The sequence below is a fragment of the Triticum aestivum genome, chromosome 7A (genome assembly GCF_018294505.1).
Source record: "Triticum aestivum cultivar Chinese Spring chromosome 7A, IWGSC CS RefSeq v2.1, whole genome shotgun sequence".
Classification (NCBI taxonomy): Eukaryota; Viridiplantae; Streptophyta; class Magnoliopsida; order Poales; family Poaceae; genus Triticum; species Triticum aestivum.
Genome location: NC_057812.1, coordinates 290,293,072 through 290,313,630, shown reverse-complemented (window position 1 = coordinate 290,313,630; position 20,559 = coordinate 290,293,072).

Here is a 20,559-nt window from a genome sequence, read left to right as displayed (position 1 = left end):
CAAGCTTGTGCTAGTCACCACACACATCACAAAAATACATGGGTTGCACCTCTGGAAAGATGGCAAAACATATAACAAAACACATGTAGAGCTCAGGGGCATATCATGCACACAATAATCATGGCAAAAATGACAAATCTCTAATTGGAGCAGCAGATCTGACAATTATCTCAAATAGCACTCTTCCAATGGCATTTCGGGCTTCAAGATGAAATCAAATGAAAATGATGCAATGAGATGAAATGATGTGCTCTCTGAGATGAATATTTTGATATGCTATATGCCCAAAACGGAGCTACGGATGCAAAGATGTAGCAGGTCAAAGTATGCAAAATAAACTGGGACTTAGTAAAAAAGGGTCAACCCCTAGGGTTTTCCAGATCTGGATCGGATCTCGCCGGAGCACGCAAAACGAGGATCGCCGGGGATGGAGTTGGAGGACGCCGGAGCTCGTCGGGGAAGCGGGGGCCGGCCGGATCTCGCCGGATCCGGGGCCGGGGCGGCGCTAGGGTGAGGCGGCGGCGAGGGGCACCTGCGGGGGCGCGCTGCGGCGCGGTGGCGGCAGCCGGAGCAAGCCGGGAGGCGGCGGCCGGCGGCGTGGATCCTTGGCGGCGCGGCGGCCGGTGGCGGCGCACGGGGAAGAGGACGAAGGCTGGGTGGCGGCGCAGACGTGTGGGCCGCGGGGGCCCAGCTCGGGCTCGGCGGGCCGGCGATGAGGGGCGCGGGCGCGGGCGAATCAGACAACGCCAAGTGGCGGCGGCGGGGTGGAAACGGACATGTCCGTCGGCGGCTTTTTGTCCGGCGGCGGCGGATGGAATGGATCTAGGGTTTCGAGGGGAAGGAGAAGGAGAATTTCGGAGGGGTCTTTATATAGTCATAGAGGGAGCTAGGAGTGTCCAAATGAGGTGCGGTTTTCGGCCACGCGATCGTGATCGAACGCTCTAGATGATGGAGAGGGTTTTGGTGGGTTTTGGGCCAAATTGGAAGGGTGTTGGGCTGCAACACACACGACGCCTTCTCGGTCCCTCGGTTAACCATTGGAGTATCAAACGAAGTCCAAATGGTACGAAACTTGACAGGCGGTCTACCGGTAGTAAACCAAGGCCGCTTGGCAAGTCTCGGTCCAATCTGGAAATGTTTAATCCCCACACACGAAAGAAAGGTAGAAATGACCACCGGAGGAGAATGGAGCGCCGGAATGCAAAATGGACAACCGGGAAAATGCTCGGATGCATGAGATGAACACGTATGCAAATGAAATGCACATGATGACATGATATGAGATGCATGACAACGACAAAAATGCACGGAGACAAAACCCGAACCCGAGAAAATAAAATAACTTAACGCCGGAAATGGCAAGAGTTGGGTTACATATTGAGTAAATCATATCCGGGTGTTACAGTTGAGCACGCCTGCGTCAACAAACACCCATCGCGTACGGAACTCGCTCGTGGATGAAGGGAGCTCGATGTCGATCCCCGCACCTGCCGTCGCAGTCACGGCCTGGAAACCCACGCACCGTGAGCTCTGCCGGGGACTGGTGAGATGCAGCGAGAAGAAGTGGTGGAGGAGTGCCACGGAGGGGGCGATGCCCACCATGGCCTCGCACAAGAAGGCGGAGACGGCGAGAAGGGTCACATCCTGGGGATCGAGATGGAGAATGTGGATTTGATAGTGCTCGAGCACCGCGTTGAAGAAGGCGAAGAAGGGAGGAATCAGGCCATCCCAGAGGGCACCAAGGAAGATCGGAACCTCGGTAACTGCCTGAGCCATGCTGGTGTGAGACGCGGGCCAAGCCGGCGTCTCCCCCCACTCGTTGAAACTGGAGGCAAGCATGGGGCGCACCTTGTCCATGGGCTCGTTGTTGAGCACCCGAGGTCGGCCAAGCGCCGGCTCGAAGGATGGAGGCGCAGTTAGCGAGGACAGAGGTTTCTTCCCCTTTTTGGCTTGTTTCGGTGCCATGGTGGTGAAGCGGGCGGAGCACAGGTCGGATTGAGAAGGCGGAGCAGGGCGTCGAGGCAGCAGGGAGATTGCAAGAGCCGGGCGTGGTGAAGGAAAAATAACTGTGTAAGAGGCGGGGCCGCATAGCCAGACGGATTCAAGGGCAGCATGGGGAAGCGGAGACGCCCATGTCCAATCAACAACCACGCGTCAATCGAGGCCGCAGGCTCTTGGGGCCCGCGGAGCTCCGTCCTTGGCCCTTGGCTTCGCCGCGAAGCCAAGCCCGAGCGCACCTTGGGCCCGAGGGCTACTGTCGGCATCTTGGGAACGGAGGTCCCCAGACTCGCCTGCCTACGGCCCACGGCGTGGCTAAGCCAGCAGGCCGTACGGCCCATCTTCACCAACAAAGCATCAAAGACCCTCGCGAGGGTCCAAGCCTCGTGAGGCAGAAAATGCAAGACCTTCTCTGGGGTGGCCTAGCCAGGAAACCTCACGTTCGTTCGTTAGTCTGTTCGTCAATTTTTTTTCTCGGATTTTTCGTGATTATTTTCGATCGCGATTTCTGATCCGATTTTCGTTTTAGTATAACTTTTCACTCGTTTAACGGAATCAGGCGATTCAAGCGCCTAGAGTTTCGTATCGAATCCCTCTTTCTGTTTAATCAACTTAAACAAGTTTTGCTACTGTAAAATTTGACTTTAGTCCAAATTAGTAAATGAAGCTTGTTTCTTTCGCAGTTTTAGTTTCGTTGCTTCGTTTGTTTTGATTCTTTTTGTAAACCAGAGTTCTTAAGTTGAATTTTCTGGTTATATCTTCTTATTTGAGTTTTACCCGTGTCTCTTTGCTTGATTGATTATTATATGCTTGTTTGATTGCGATAGAGTACCCGGAGTGCGAAGCGTGCTACTACGAGTCTTTAGGTTTCACGGATCATCAGCAAGGCAACTAACACTTTGATCATACCTCTTTACTACCCAGTTTTATTGCATTAGATCTATCCTCAAACACTTGCATGGTTAGGATCTGAATAAATTGTGGGTTGGGAAGTAGATGAGGTAGTACCTATTCACCTGTTCATTATCAAACCTTTGGGAGTTACTTCTACGTTGCTTATATTGCTATGTTATGCTCGTAGACGTGGTTTGGGTTTGAGTGTATTCAAGACAGATGTGAGTTGTTAATTAATGGTTAACTTAAGGTGCAACTTTAATATACATCTGGGTGGATTGAGGCACTTGGGGAACCCAGTGATTGCATGTATTTTTTTGGAAATCTCGGGGTAGCGTGTGATTCTCCTATGGACTGCCACCCAAGCTCAAAGGGATCATAAGATTATTCATGCTAGAAACTTTCGTGTGCAGCCACATGCCATTATGGGCTTTGGCATAGTTGAGTAAGTTGTGGGAAATCTTTCCATGATGGGCTAGCAGATGTAGGGGATTGTAGGTGTACAGGCCTATCTATCGGTTAAGGGGACCTCTTCGAAAAGACTGTGTCTTGGTCATCCGTTTCTCAAACATTATGTAGTGCGAGGAATCCAACGGAGGAGATCGAATCTTGTGGGGAAAAGTGCACAAACCTCTGTAGAGTGTACAAACTAATCATGGTTAATCGTGTCCCCGATTATGGACATCTTGAGTATCTAGTTCTTGGATTATCATGTGGATCTCATCACTCTTAATATAAATTTTTGTTGGGTTATTAATTACTTTTAATTGGGATTGAGATGGGGTTTACCATTCTCAATGTTTTCAACAAACTTTGTAGTTAAATAAAATATATTCCTTTGTTGTAGGTAAAAATTGGCTTTCTGCAAAACATATTAACCATACAGCCTCCACCATCCATATATGCATGTAGTGATAGCCTTATTCTGTTCATTTCTCTCTTCTGTTACATTGCTAGCATATTCCATGTGCTGACCCGTTTCGGGCTGCAACGTATCATGTTGCAGACTTTTCAGGCGACGAGTAAGGAGCCTTAGGTCGTGGTCTTTCACTCAGTGATGCCGTTGGAGTTGATGGACTCACCTTATCTTCCAAGCCTTCCGTTGTTATCGTATTAGATGGCCTTAAGCCATATTTATTGTAAAAGTTCTCTTTTGAGAAATTCGATGTAATAAGTGTGTGATTGCTACTCTGTTATAAATCCTCAAGTACTGTGCGTGTCAGCATTATCGATCCAGGGATGACACTAATGCATAGAGATCAGACTGTTTGAGGTCTGGTCGCTACAAGATGGTATCAGAGCACACGCTGATTGTAGGACACGACCACTAAGCTAAAGCCCTAGATCACTACTCTCTTCTCATTTCTGACTCCTCTCCATTTTCTACTCTTTAGGATGGCGGATGCAAGGAACAAGTTTGCACAACCGAATGAAGACACACCTTTTGGACGCCACTTGAAGGAAGTCACTAGGTACCTGAACATTGGAATACCAAGCTTCACCAGGACTTACAACGCCACTTTACCAGAAGAGGAGCACTGGATGATTCAAGTTCAAGTTCCAGGAAGGACATTTACGCCGGTTACAGAGCCCATAGAGTTTTCCTTTGATGCACCAACCTGGAGTCTAGGAAAGAGTATGGCAGCCCACATCACCATGGGACTCATTGGAGAAGTTTACCACAAGGATCTCAAAGATACTATCTACCAGATTTGTGGGCGCCGAGATGAGCAATGGGAGATGATTCGCACCAGGAAGGATAGATCCATTGCAGCTTTCATCCAGGAGTTAAACCAGCACATACGTCGCCATGAGAACCAGATGTGCGCAGGCATGATAGATCTGAAGAAGGCAATGACAAGGATTACGAAACTGAAAGAAGAACTCAAGTCTACACGCGATGGATACGAGGAGGAAATGACGATACTAGTGGAGATGAATGATGATCTGACAAGGAAGCTACGAGTATTCATGGGAGACCCTGCGCCAGGAGGAGAAAACGACGATTCCACTTGCCCGGAGAACTACATCATCATCGACGACACCGACTCGGACCTCGACGATAGCGATGATGACTATGTTGATGAAGCTGGAGCGGATATCATGGAGTCTTCGACCGATCAATTTTTCTAGTCGACCACCATATCAGTAGTAGTATTCCACCATGTATATAGTATAGTCCGAGCACTTTTGTAACGATAGTTCTAGACCGATTGTAAGCCCTTGCTTGATTGATTGAGTGAAATGATTGTGTTTGTATCATGTGCATATGGGTAGTGTTTTCTCACTAGACCTCATTCTATTCTATTTCTCTTCCCTCTAAACCCTCAGATGCCTCCGAGACGTGACCCTGGATTTACCTTTCCACCGGAGCTCACTCAGGTAATCCAGCAGCAGAATACCTTGATGCAGTTGTTAGTTCAGAACCAAGGCAACAACAACAACAACCCACCACCACCACCCACAGTTGACAACTTAGCCCGTTTTCTGAGGTTGCAGCCACCGGTGTTTTCCAGTAGCACCTAGCCGATAGTGGCAGATGATTGGCTCCGCAGGATTGGAAGGGAGTTAACCACTGCAGGATGCACAGATGCTGAGAGGGTGAGTTTTGCCGCGCACCAATTGGATGGACCAGCAGCCTCATGGTGGGAGAATTACACTGTCACCTATCCTATAGCCAATGTTACATGGGACCAGTTCCAATAGGCTTTTTGCACTGCCCATGTATCAGCAGGAGCTATGGCCATAAAGAAGCGTGAGTTCTGCAACTTACGCCAAGGAGGACGCACCGTTAGCCAGTATGTGGATGACTTTAGCAAGCTAGCACGTTATGCCCCAGATGACGTGGATGCAGCTAAATAGGAGAATTTTCTGGAAGGACTGAATGATGAGCTGAGCATGCAGTTGATGGTAGCAACCTTTAATAACTACCAACAGTTGGTAGATAGTGTTCTCATGCTTGAAGGGAAGCAGCAGCAGATTGACAACCACAAGAGGAAGTATGGACAAGGGAAGTATAATTCTGGAGCTCAGCAGAGACCCCGTTTTACCCCGAACTCGGGAGGACTTGTCCATAACCATGGAGGCCACACTCACACTGGAAGAAGTTCACACAACAATAGTGGCTCCAAGAGCGGAAATGGTAATGGAGGAAGCAATGGACAGAACCGTTCCAACCCAGCAACCCCCGCCAAGAAAGATCTAAGCCACCTTACTTGCTACAAGTGCCAGAAGACCGTACATTATGCCAATGCATGTCCTGAAGCTAAGAATGGAAACGGCAATGGAAGTTCTGGGAAGAAGCCCAACCCTTTTAACAGGGGACAAGTGAACCACATTAACGTGGAGGAGATTGAAGCCCAGCCAGATGCAGTAATAGGTAAGTTTCTGGTTAAGTCTTTTACTGCAGTCGTTCTTTTTGATACTGGTGCATCGCATTCATACATATCAAGGGGATTTGTGGATAAGTATAAACTGCCCACCAAAGCTCTTAGTACACCTATGTTAGTGAGCTCGCCAGGAGCAGAGTATATGGCAAGCCATGGATGTTTTCAGATGCCAGTGACCATAGGTAGGCATGTTTTCCCCTCAGATCTAATAATTTTGGAATTGCAAGGTTTGGATGTGATTCTGGGTATGGATTGGCTATCGATGTACGGAGGAAACATCGATTGCGCTAGTATGTCGATTTTGCTCACCACCCTAGAAGGAAGAAGGATCAAGTATGTATCCTAGCATGTGCCGAATAGGACACAAGTAAATTCCTTATCAGGAGTTGTACAGGAGGAAGTACCAGTGGTGAAGGATTTCCCGGATGTATTTCCAGAAGAGTTGCCAGGCATGCCACCGAATAGAGACATCGAGTTTTTTATTGAGCTTTTGCCAGGCATAGGGCCAATATGTAAGAGACCGTACAGGATGCCCGCACAGGATTTAGAGGAAATTAAGAAGCAGATTAAGGAGTTACTGGATAAAGGATATATTCGCCCAAGCTCATCACCTTGGGGATCACCAGTACTTCTAGTGGAGAAGAAGGATGGATCGTTAAGGATGGTTGTTGATTATCGAGGATTGAATGAAGTGACGATCAAGAACAAGTACCCACTACCAATGATCAATGATTTGTTTAATCATCTGCAAGGAGCTAAGGTGTTTTCCAAGATCGATCTGCGATCAGGGTACCACCAGTTGAAGATTCGAGAGCAGGATATACCTAAGACAGCTTTTACCACAAGGTACGGGCTATATGAGTATACCGTTATGTCATTTGGCCTAACTAACGCACCTGCCTATTTCATGAACATGATGAACAAGGTGTTTATGGATTTTTTGGATAAGTTTGTTGTGGTGTTCATTGATGACATTCTAGTCTACTTGAAGAATGAAGAGGAGCATAAAGAGCATTTGCGTTTAGTACTTGGGAAGCTCAGAGAACATCAGCTATATGCCAAGTTCAGCAAGTGTGAGTTTTGGTTGAAGGAAGTTGGATTCCTTGGACATGTTATATCCGGAGAAGGAATAGCGGTAGACCCTGCCAAAGTCGTCACTGTGATAAATTGGGAGGCACCCACATCAGTTGGAGAGATCCGGAGTTTTCTTGGACTCGCAGGATACTACCAGAGGTTCATTGAGAATTTCTCAAAGATTGCAAAGCCTATGACGGAGTTGTTAAAGAAGGACACCAAGTTCAAATGGACTGAGGAATGTGAGGCCAGCTTTCAGGAGTTGAATAAATGCTTGGTTACATAACCAGTGTTGATCCTGCCAGATCAACGCAAGGATTATGAAGTGTATTGCGATGCTTCTCATCGAGGACTTGGAGCAGTGCTTATGCAGGAAGGAAGAGTTGTTTCATATGCCTCACGACAGCTTAAACCCCATGAGTTAAATTATGCTACGCATGATCTGGAGTTAGCAGCCATAGTGCATGCGTTGAAGACTTGGAGACATTTTCTCATCGGAAACCATTGTGAGGTATACACGGATCACAAGAGTTTGAAGTATATCTTCACGCAGAAGGAGTTGAACCTCAGGCAGAGGAGATGGTTGGAACTCATTAAGGATTATGACATGAAGTTGCACTATCATCCCGAAAAGGCTAATGTAGTAGCCGATGCGTTGAGCCGCAAGAGTCATGTCAATACACTCATGACCGGAGAGTTACCCAAGGAGTTAGCAGAGAATCTTCGCGAGCTATGTTTGGAGATAGTTCCGAGAGGTTATGTAGCAGCATTGGAGATTCAGTCTACTTTGGTGGATAAGATCAGAGAAGCTTAGAGGACGAACAAGGAGATTGCCGAGATAAAGGAAATGATGAGCAAACAAAAAGCCAAGGGATTTCGTGAGGATGAGCATGATACCCTATGGTTTGAGGACCGCGTATATGTGCAAAATGATCAGGAGATCAGGAAGCTGATTTGGAAGGAGGCCCATGATTCACCATATTCGATTCACCCAGGAAATACCAAGATGTGTCTGGATTTGAAGGGTAGATTCTGGTGGACCAGAATGAAGAAGGATATTGCAGAGTATGTAGCAGTTTGTGGTGTATGTCAGAGAGTGAAGGCAGAGCATCAGAAGCCAGCAGGATTGCTACAACCATTATCAATACCCGAATGGAAGTGGGAGAATCTAGGTATGGATTTTATCAGGGTTTGCCCAGGACTCGTTCAGGCTATGACTCGATATGGGTTGTAGTCGATCGTTTGACGAAAGTAGCTCATTTCATCCCAGTGAAGACCACTTACACCAGTACTAAGTTGGCAAAGATATACATAACCAGGATGGTGTGTTTGCATGGAGTTCCAAGGACCATTGTATTAGATAGAGGGACCCAGTTTACCTCAAAGTTTTGGAATCAGTTGCATGAAACTTTGGGAACCAGGCTAGAGGTCAGTATAGCTTTTCATCCGCAGACAGATGGACAGACTGAGAGAGTCAATCAGATTTTGGAGGACATGTTGAGAGCTTGTGCGCTAGATTATGGATATAGTTGGGACGACAATTTGCCTTACGCAGAGTTCTCTTACAACAATAGCTATCAAGCCAGTTTGAAGATGGCCACTTTTGAAGCATTGTACGGAAGAAGGTGCAGGACACCGTTGTTGTGGAATGAAGTTGGAGACCGACAGTTGTTTGGACCAGATTTGATTAAAGAGTCTGAAGAGAAGGTTAAGCTGATTCGCAATAGACTCAAGGTAGCCCAGTCCAGGCAAAAGAGCTATGCGGATTCTAAATGCAAGGAGACAGTTTACGAAGATGGAGATAGAGTGTATCTTCGTGTATCACCACTCCGAGGAGTTAAGCGTTTTGGAGTTAAGGGAAAGTTAGCAGCACATTTTGTGGGACCATACAAAGTTTTGGAACGTACGGGAGAAGTTGCTTACAAGTTGGAATTGTTCGAAGGATTGTCAGGAGGTCACGATGTGTTCTACGTTTCTCAGTTGAAGAAGTGCCACGCAGAGATGGCTAATATCCCTCTGAGAGATACAGTGCCACTGGAAGCGATACAGTTGGATAGCGACTTGACCTACGAGGAGAAGCCAGTCAAGATTCTCGAGTTTGCCAGCCAAGTTACACGCAGCAAGGTTATCAAGTTTTGCAAGGTTCAGTGGAGCCACCATACCGAAGAGGAAGCCACCTGGGAACGCGAGGAAGACCTACGGGAGGATCACCCTCACCTATTTTCTAGCCAACCCGAATCTTGAGGGTGAGATTCATCTTAAGGGGGGTAGGTTTATAACATCCCAAATTTTCAATTTGGAATGTTATACATTAGGTCATCATTGCATATCATGATTTATTGCATTTTGGCTTGATCCTAGAAATTCTACGCAACTCAAGGACCCACAGAGAGAGTTGGGAATTTCGTTATTTTCATATTTGAGCTTTTCTCCAATTTTGAAAATAGGATCGTTTGATTTTTAATTATTTTATCTTCGATATTTCATTTATAAAAATAAAAGAGAGAGGTTAAAATGACTTCCTCAAAATAAACAAATATTGGAGATTTAATATTAAAATCAAATAAGATTTTTATTCGGAGTTTTATTGCTATTTTATTTGAATTAGGAAAAATATGCGTTTTTCAAAATTGCATTAGAGTCCCAAATAAATGTTCACATTGTCCGGTAGATTTTAGAGGACGGAGAAAATTTATTTCAGGATTTTTGGAGTCCGTTTAGTATTTCTTTTATTCGCCGACTTTGGGTCGTATCCGCCCACGACTCCGCCCGGGGGAGGCCTTATAAGCCGCGCCGCCCGAGGCCGCAGCCCACCTCAGCCCACGCAGCCCCGCAAACCCCAGCCGCCGCCGCCGCCTCGCCGCCGACCCGCCGCCGACCTGCCGCCGCCTCGCCATCGCTGGAGGTAGCCGCCGCCCTCGGTTTTCGCGAGAAAACCAATCGGTTTTCTTGAAACCCTAGATTCCATTTTTTATTATTATTTTTAGATCGATTTTTTTGTTTAGTTATTTAGCGGATGTTCTTTTGCCCGTACGTTCGTTTTTAACGAACGGTTTTCGCCCGTTAGCCGCAGATAGAGAACGTTCGTTCGTTAGTGTGTTCGTCAATTTTTTTTTCTCGGATTTTTTGCGATTATTTTCGATCGAGATTTCTGATCCGATTTTCGTTTTAGTATAACTTTTCGCTCGTTTATCGAAATCAGGCGATTCAAGCGCCTAGAGTTTCGTCTCGAATCCCTCTTTCTGTTTAATCAACTTAAACAAGTTTTGCTACTGTAAAATTTGACTTTAGTCCAGATTAGTAAACGAAGCTTGTTTCTTTCGCAGTTTTAGTTTCGTTGCTTCGTTTGTTTTGATTCTTTTTGTAAACCGGAGTTCTTAAGTTGAATTTTCTGGTTAGATCTTCTTATTTGAGTTTTACTCGTGCCTCTTTGCTTGATTGATTATTATATGCTTGTTTGATTGCGATAGAGTACCCGGAGTGCGAAGCGTGCTAGTACCTATTCACCTATTCATTATCAAACCTTTGGGAGTTACTTCTACGTTGCTTATATTGCTATGCTATGCTCGTAGACGTGGTTTGGGTTTGAGTGTATTCATGACAGATGTGAGTTGTTAATTAATGGTTAACTTAAGGTGCAACTTTAATACACATCTGGGTGGATTGAGGCACCTGGGGAACCCAGTGATTGCATGTATTTTTTTGGAAATCCCGGGGTACCGTGTGATTCTCCTATGGACTGCCACCCAAGCTCAAAGTGATCATAAGATTATTCATGCTAGAAACTTCTGTGTGTAGCCACATGCCATTATGGGCTCTGGCATAGTTGAGTAAGTTGTGGGAAACCTTTCCATGATGGGCTAGCAGATGTAGGGGATTGTAGGTGTACAGGCCTATCTATCGGTTAAGGGGACCTCTTCGAAAAGACTGTGTCTTGGTCATCCGTTTCTCAAACATTATGTAGTGCGAGGAATCCAACGGAGGAGATCGAATCTTGTGGGGAAAAGTGCACAAACCTCTACAAAATGTACAAACTAATCATGGTTAGTCGTGTCCCCGGTTATGGACATCTTGAGTATCTAGTTCTTGGATTACCATGTGATCTCATCACTCTTAATATAAATTTTTGTTGGGTTATTAATTACTTTTAATTGGGATTGAGATGGGGTTTACCATTCTCAATGTTTTCAACAAACTTTGTAGTTAAATAAAATATATTCCTTTGTTGTAGGGAAAAATTGGCTTTCCACAAAATATATTAACCATACAGCCTCCACCAGCCATATATGCATGTAGTGATAGCCTTATTCTGTTCATTTCTCTCTTGTGTTACATTGCCAGCATATTCCATGTGCTGACCCATTTCGGGCTGCAACGTATCATGTTGCAGACTTTTCAGATGACGAGTAAGGAGCCTTAGGTCGTGGTCTTTCACTCAGTGATGCCGTTGGAGTTGATGGACTCACTTTATCTTCCAAGCTTTCCGCTGTTATCGTATTAGATGGCCTTAAGCCATATTTATTGTAAAAAGTTCTCTTTTGAGACATTCGATGTAATAAGTGTGTGATTGCTACTCTGTTATAAATCCTCAAGTACTGTGTGTGTGTCAGCATTACCGATCCAGGGATGACACTAATGCACAGAGATCAGACTGTTTGAGGTCTGGTCGCTACAATGATCATCTCATACACCAATTTATATCTCATCACGTCTTGACCATATCACATCACAAAATGCTCTACAAAAACAAGTTAGACGTCCTCTACTTTGTTATTGCAAGTTTTACATAGTTGATACAGGCTTCTAGCAAGAACAGTTCTTACCTACGCATCAAAACCACAATGATGTTTTGTCAAGTGTGTTGTTTTAACCTTCAACAAGGATCGGACGTAGTCAAACTCGATTCAACTAAAGTTGGAGAAACAGACACCCGCCAGTCACCTATGTGTGAAGCACGTCGGTAGAACCAGTCTCATGAACGCGGTCATGTAATGTCGATCTGGACCGCTTCATCCAACAATACCGCCGAATCAAAGTAAGACGTTGGTGGTAAGCAATATGACTATTATCGCCCACAACTCTTTGTGTTCTACTCATGCATATAACATCTACGCATAGAACTAGCTCGGATGCCACTATTGGGGAACACAGTATTTCAAAAAAACTCCTATAATCACGTAAGATCTATCTAGGAGATGCATTGCAACAAGAGGGGAGAGTGTGTCCACGTACCCTTGTAGACCGAAACCGGAAGCGTTTAATAACGCGGTTGATGTAGTCGAACGTCGTCGCGATCCAACCGATCCTAGCACCGAACGTACGGCACCTCCGTGTTTAGCACATGTTCAGCACGATGACATCTTGATAACCCACAAGTATAGGATCGCAACAGTTTTCGATAAGTAAGAGTGTCGAACCCAACGAGGAGCTAAAGGTAGAACAAATATTCCCTCAAGTTCTATCGACCACCGATACAACTCTACGCACGCTTGACGTTCGCTTTACCTAGAACAAGTATGAAGCTAGAAGTACTTTGTAGGTGTTGTTGGATAGGTTTGCAAGATAATAAAGATTATGTAAATAAAAAGTAGGGGCTGTTTAAGTAAAGACACAATAAAGTAAATATAGCGAGTGTGGAAAAGTGGTGGTAGGACTTGCGAAATTGCCCCTAAGCAATTGACTACTTTACTAGACCGATAGCAAGTATTATGTGGGAGAGGCCACTACTAGCATGTCATCCCTGACTTGGAATTCTATGCACTTATGATTGGAACTATTAGCAAGCATCCGCAACTACTAACGTTCATTAAGGTAAAACCCAACCATAGCATTAAGAATATTGGTCCTCCTTCAATCCCGTATGCATCAATTTCTATGCTAGGTTGAATCTTCTGTCACTCTTGCCCTCCAATTCATAGTCCTATCAACATACAACTAACCTATGGTGTGATCCACACGCGCTCTCATATGATGGGCACCAAAGGACAGCAACATAACCACAAGCAAATTAAATCAATCATAGCAATTCATCAACCACCGATAGGACAACGAAAATCTACTCAGACATCATAGGATGGCAACACATCATTGGATAATAATATGAAGCATAAAGCACCATGTTCAAGTAGAGGGTACAGCGGGTTGCAGGAGAGTGGACCACTGTAGATAGAGAGGGGAAGGTGATGGAGATGTTGGTGAAGATGTCGGAGGTGTTGGTGTAGATCGCGGTGATGATGATGATGGCCACGGCAGCATTCCGGCGCCACCGGAAGAGAAGGGGAGAGGGGGCCCCTTCGTCTTCTTCTTCCTTGACCTCCTCCCTAGATGGGAGAAGGGTTTCCCCTTTGGTCCTTGGCCTCCATGGCATGGGAGGGGCGAGAGCCCCTCCGAGATTGGATCCGTCCCTTTGTCTCTCTCTGTTTCTGCGTTCTGTTTTGTTGCCCTTTCACCGTTTCGTGTATATATGGAGATCCGTAACTCCGATTGGACCGAAACCTTCGCCATGATTTTTTTACCGAAAATTAGCTTTCTTGCGGCCGAAGAAGGGAATCAACCGCCTTAAGGGTGGACCATGAGGGTCAGGGGCGCGCCCCCTACCTCGTGCCCACCTAGGACACTGTTTCGCGTTGATCTTTCTCCCAGATTTTCCAAATATTCCAAAAATAAGCTCCAACCGTTTTTATCCCATTTGGATTCCGTTTGATATGGATATTATGCGAAACATAAAAGATGCAAGAAACAGGAACTGGCACTGGGCAGTAGATCAATATGTTAGTCCCAAAAAATAATATAAAAAGTTGCCAAAAGTATTTGAAAGATGTAGAATATAAGGATGGAACAATCAAAAATTATAGATACGACGGAGATGTAGCAGCATTCCCAAGCTTAATTTCTGCTCGTCCTAGAGTAGGTAAATGATAAAAAGATAATTTTTGATGTGGAATGCTACCTAGCATAATCTTGATCACATATCTAATCATGGCTTGAATATTAAGACACGAGTGATTCAAAGCAATAGTCTATCATTTGACATAAAAACAATAATACTTCAAGCCCACTAATAAAGCAATCATGTCTTTTCAAAATAACAAGGCCAAAGAAAGCTATCCCTATGAAATCATATAGTCTGGCTATGCTCCATCTTCACCACACACAATATTCACATCATGCACAACCCCGATGACAAGCCGAGCAATTGGTTCATACTTTTTAACGCGCTTCAGCATTTTCAACCCTCACGCAATACATGAGCGTGAGCCATGGATATAGCACTATAGGTAGGATAGAATGGTAGTTGTGGAGAAGACAAAACAAGAGAAGATAGTCTCACATCAACTAGGCGTATCAACAGGCTATGGAGATGCCCATCAATAGATATCAATGTGAGTGAGTAGGGATTGCCATGCAACAGATGCACTAGAGCTATAAGTATATGAAAGCTCAAACTGAAACTAAGTGGGTGTGCATCCAACTTGCTTGCTCATGAAGACCTAGGGCATTTGAGGAAGCCCATCGTTGGAATATATAAGCCAAGTTCTATAATGAAAATTCCCACTAGTATATGAAAGTGATAATTCAAGAGACTCTCTATATGAAGAACATGGTGCTACTTTGAAGCACAAGTGTGGTAAAAGGATAGTAACATTGCCCGTTTTTGTGGGCTTCTTTGGCCCCCTTTTTTTAATTAGGCTCATTTGGCCTCTCTCTTTTGGGGGGGCAATGCTCTAGTAATGATGATCATCACACTTTTATTTACTTACAACTCAATATTACAACTCGATATCTAGAACAAAGATATGACTCTATATGAATGCCTCCGGCAGTGTACCGAGATGTGCAATGATCTAGCGTAGCAATGACATCAAAACGGACAAGCCATGAAAACATCATGCCAGCTATCTTACGACCATGCTAAGCAATATGACAATGAACGCTCAAGTCATGTATATGATGATGATGGAAGTTTCATGGCAATATATCTCGGAATGGCTATGGAAATGCCATGATAGGTAGGTATGGTGGCTATTTTGAGGAGAAGGTATATGGTGGGTTTATGGTACCGGTGAAAGTTGCGCGATACTAGAGAGGCTAGCAATGATGGAAGGGTGAGAGTGTGTATAATCCATGGACTCAACATTAGTCATAAAGAACTCACATACTTATTGCAAAAGTTTATTAGCCCTCGAAGCAAAGTACTACTACGCATGCCCCTAGGGGGATAGATTGGTAGGAAAATACTATCGCTCGTCCCCGACCGCCACTCATAAGGAAGACAATCAATAAATACCTCGTGCTCCGACTTCGTTACATAATGGTTCACCATACGTGCATGCTACGGGAATCACAAACCTCAACACAAGTATTTATACTAATCCACAACTACCCACAAGCATGACTCTAATATCACCATCTTTATATCGCAAAACTATTGCAAGGAATCAAACATATCATATTCAGTGATCTACAAGTTTTATGTAGGATTTTATGACTAACCATGTGAAAGACCAATTCCTATCATCTCTCTAAATAGATATAAATGAAGCAAGAGAGTTTAATTCTTTCTACAAAAGATATGCCCACGCTCTAACAAATATAAGTGAAGCAAAAGAGCATTCTACAAATGGCGGTTGTCTAAGTGAAGAGAAATAGGCAATCCAAACTACAAATGATATAAGTGAAGCACATGAAGCATTCTATAAAGCCATACTCAAAAGATATAAGTGAAGTGCAAAGAGCATTCTATAAATCAACCAAGGACTACCTCATACCAGCATGGTGCATAAAAGAAAAATGAAAACTAACTGCAAAAGACGCTCCAAGATTGCACATATCGCATGAACGAAACGAATCCGAAAACATACCGATACTTGTTTAAGAAAGAGGGGATGCCTTCCAGGGCATCCCCAAGATTAGACGCTTGAGTCTCCTTGAATATTTACTTGCGGTGCCTCGGGCATCCCCAAGCTTGAGCTCTTGCCTCTCTTCCTTCTTCTCACATCGAGACCTTCTCGATCAACGAACACTTCATCCACACAAAACTTCAACAGAAAACTCGGTATGATCCGTTAGTATAATAAAGTGAATCACTACTCTAAGTGCTGTTGCAAACCAATTCATATTTTGTTTTTGCATTGTGTCTACTGTAATATAACTTTTTCATGGCTTAATCCACTAATATAAATTGATAGTTTCATCAAAACAAGCAAACTATGCATCAAAAACAGAATCTGTCTAAAACAGAACAGTCTGTAATAATCTGAACATTCACCATACTTATAATATTTGCAAAATTCTACCAAAATTAGGAAACATAAACAATTTGTATAGAAATACAGTGCAAAAAGAATCAGAACCATTTGGCGTTGCAGCTAAAAACGTAAAATCGTGCACTACAGCCAAAGTTTCTGTCATGCATCGTACAGACCATCAAGCAAATGTAAACATCCTAAAGGCAAACCTTGGCACATTATTTTTATAATACAATGGAATTGTACAAGGGGATAATTATTTTTGTTGAAAAGTTTCTGTAATCAAGATTCACAAAGTTGTCGTGAGCATGAACAAAGTTCAAGGACCTCTCCCACTTCAACAATGCTTGTCTTTCTCACTTTCACTTTCCTTTTTGAAAAAGTTTTGGGTTCCCCTCTTTATTTTTGTTGTTTTTAAACTATATGAAAGCACTCAACAGAAATAAATGACCCTCTAAAACGTCCGGGTTGTCTCCCTGGCAGCGCTTTCTTTAAAGCCATTAAGCTAGGCATAAAGTGCTCAAGTAATGGATCCACCCGGATCCCAAGGTATATCAAAGCCAATTTTAATTAACAATGATTTATAATTAGTAGTGAGCACAAGGTAACATATATCATGAAAAAACGAAGTCTAACTCTCTTCCTATGCATTGGCATGTCATAAAAGAACAATTCATGCACACAGTAAAGGCCAATGCATAGTATAAACAGTTTCTTGCAATTTTGTTGTATTGGAAACATAAAGAGGTGGAGATATAGTTCCTCTCTCACAATAATTGCAAGTAGGAGCAGCAAGCACATGCATATTATATCTATCAAAATCATCATGTGTAGTAGTAAAACGCAACCCATCAATGTAATCCTTAATAAGGGCAAACTTCTCCGATATAGTGTAGTCGGGAGAATTCAAAAAGATAATAGGACTATCATGCATGGGTGCAATAGCAACAATTTCATGTTTAACATAAGGAACTATAGCAAGTTCATCTCCATAAGCATAATCCATATTGGCATCTTGGCCACAAGCATAGCAAGCATCATCAAAAAGGGATATTTCAAAAGAATCAACAGGATCATAGCAATTATCATAGCATTCATCCTTCGGTAAGCATGAAGGGGAATTAAACAATGTATGAGTTGAAGAGTTACTCTCATTAGAAGGTGGGCACGGGTGATCAATCCGCTCTTCCTCCTTTTGTTCTTTGCTCTCCTCCTCATCTTTTTCATCCAATGAGCTCACAGTTTCATCAACTTCTTCTTCCATAGATTCTTGCAAAATATTAGTCTCTTCTTGGACAGCGGAGAATTTCTTAATAAGCGCATTAATATAGGAATTATATTCATAATTATCATAGCAATATTTTAGGATAGATAAATTTTCGGGCCTATAAACATCATCATCAAAAGCTTCATACTTTTCAAACAAAGATTCAATTTCATAAGCACCCTTAAAAGAAACAAATTCTTCTATTTGTTCCACATCATAGTAATCATATATACCATTAGCATAAGAAGCTAAGGTTTCATTATCATTAAATTTGCATGAAAAGGGAAGGTGTGGAGCCTTCATCCTAGAGCAACAAGTATAATCATAACTCAAGCATACTTGCCGAGCATACCACTTCAATATATAAATTTGATCCCATAATAGTTTCCATTTTTGTGTCAAACGATAATCCCTAAAGTATTCACGTTGATCCAATGTTACTCCCATTACCAGATTGAATGGGGTTCTCTCAGGATTATCAAAGTAGTACATAATTTCTGTCACATAACGAGCATCGAGGGTTTCAGGAGGTTCCTCATCTCCATGAGTAGCAAGTACACCAAATTTTTTTGGTATTTCATGTTCCATATCCATAACTAAAGATAGAGAACAACTAAGAACATCAAATAAAAATTACTTAGTGATAAAGCAAACAAGCACACACGAGAATATTCACCCCACGCTATAGCTCCCCGGCAACGGCGCCAGAAAAAGGTCTTGATAACCCACAAGTATAGGGGATCGCAACAATTTTCGATAAGTAAGAGTGTCGAACCCAATGAGGAGCTAAAGGTAGAACAAATATTCCCTCAAGTTCTATCGATGTAACACCCCGGATGTAACCTACCTTAATTGTACTCCAACTCTTGCTGTTTCCGACACTAAGTTATGTTATTTCCTCGTTGTCGGGTTTTTTGTCTCCGTGTGTTTTGTCTTTGTCATGCATCTCATATCATGTCATCATGTGCATTGCATTTGCATACGTGTTCGTCTCATGCATCCGAGCTTTTTCCCCGTTGTCCGTTTTGCATTTCGGCGCTCCTATGTCCTCCGGTGTCCCTTTCTACCTCTTTTCGTGTGTGGGTGTTAAACATTTTCGGATTGGACCGAGACTTGTCATGTGGCCTTGGTTTACTACCGGTAGACCGCCTGTCAAGTTTCGTGCCATTTGGACTTTGTTTGATACTCCAACGGTTAACCGAGGGACCGAAAAGGCCTCGTGTGTGTTGCAGCCCAACACCCCTCCAAAAGTGGCCCGAAACCCACCTAAAACTCCTCCATCATCTAGATCGTTCGATCACGATCGCGTGGCTGAAAACCGCACCTCATTTGGAGCTCCCTAGCCCTCTCTACCCCTATATAAAGACCCCCCCCCCCATTTCTAAATCACGGATCTCCTCTTCCAAACCCTAGAAAAATCCCCTCTCCAGCCGCCGGACAATGTCCATTCTGGCTGGACATTTTGCCGCTGCCGCCCTCGTCCAATAAGGACGCGCCATGTCACCTGGGGGAGAGCCCCACTTCGCCGCTGCCGTGCGGGCCCGCACCAGGCCCCCGCGGCCCACCTGCTCCCCGCCGCCGCGGATCGGCGCCGCCCCGTCTCCTCCTCCTGCGCCGGCGTAGCTCCGCCACCGGAGCCGCCCCGCTTCGACAGCTCTTCTCCGGCGCCGCCGCCCCTGCAACGCCGGCCACCGGCCTCGCCCGCGCCGCCCGAGGACTCCGCCGGCCACCACCGCCATCAACGCCGCCACCGCACCCGGCGACCCCGGCGAGCTCCTCTTCCACTCCGGCGACGCCCGCACTCGCCGGCGAACAGTGCTTCGGCGAGCTCGGATTTGACCTCGGGACGCATGCAAACCCAAGATCCGGTTGACTTTTTCCCCCTCCCAGCATTCTTTTTTGCATAACTTCATCATGCCATAACTTCCTCGTCGTTCCTCCGATTCGTGCGTGTAGCATATCGAAATGTTCGCCTCGATGAGTACATCATTTCATCTCATTGCATCATTTTCATTTTAGCTCATCTTGATTCCCGAAATGCTGTTGGAAGAGGACTATGTGATGATAGTTTCAGATCTGTTTCAGCAAGTGCACTTTTGTCATTTTTGCCATGATTAATGTGTGCATGCTATGATCCTGAGCTCTACATGTGTTTTGAAGAATGTCATGCCATATTTACAGGGGTGTACGCCATGTATTTTTGTGATCCTTGTGGTGACTAGAACAAGAATGCAAAGTAGCTTACTCAATGATGCTGATTTCAGGGACTTAGAATTTCACTAAGTCCTTGCCATGTCCTTATTTTTATGCCATATGTTCATGTTGTTCCCTAGTGATCCGTGCCTCTTTTGAGCATGATCAGTAAAGATGTTTTGTAGATATTGTTGTGCCCTACCCATCCATGTCTTTGTTTTCAATTATGGAGCACCCTAGCTTGAGTCAATCGAGCTCTACTTTTGCTATAAATGTTCCTGGCAGATTGTTAACATGTTTAGCAATTTTGCCGAGCTTGTTGTTGTTGATCCGTGCATGCTATGTTGTTGCTCTTGCCATGTCTAGCTTCTATGCCATGTCTAATTGCTAGGTGTATGCTTAGTTTGTCATGCAATGCCTCTTAGTGAGTGCATCGAGCTTGTAAACATGCCTACTCATTATCTGTTTTGCCATGCTCCAGTTTTTCACTAAGTCT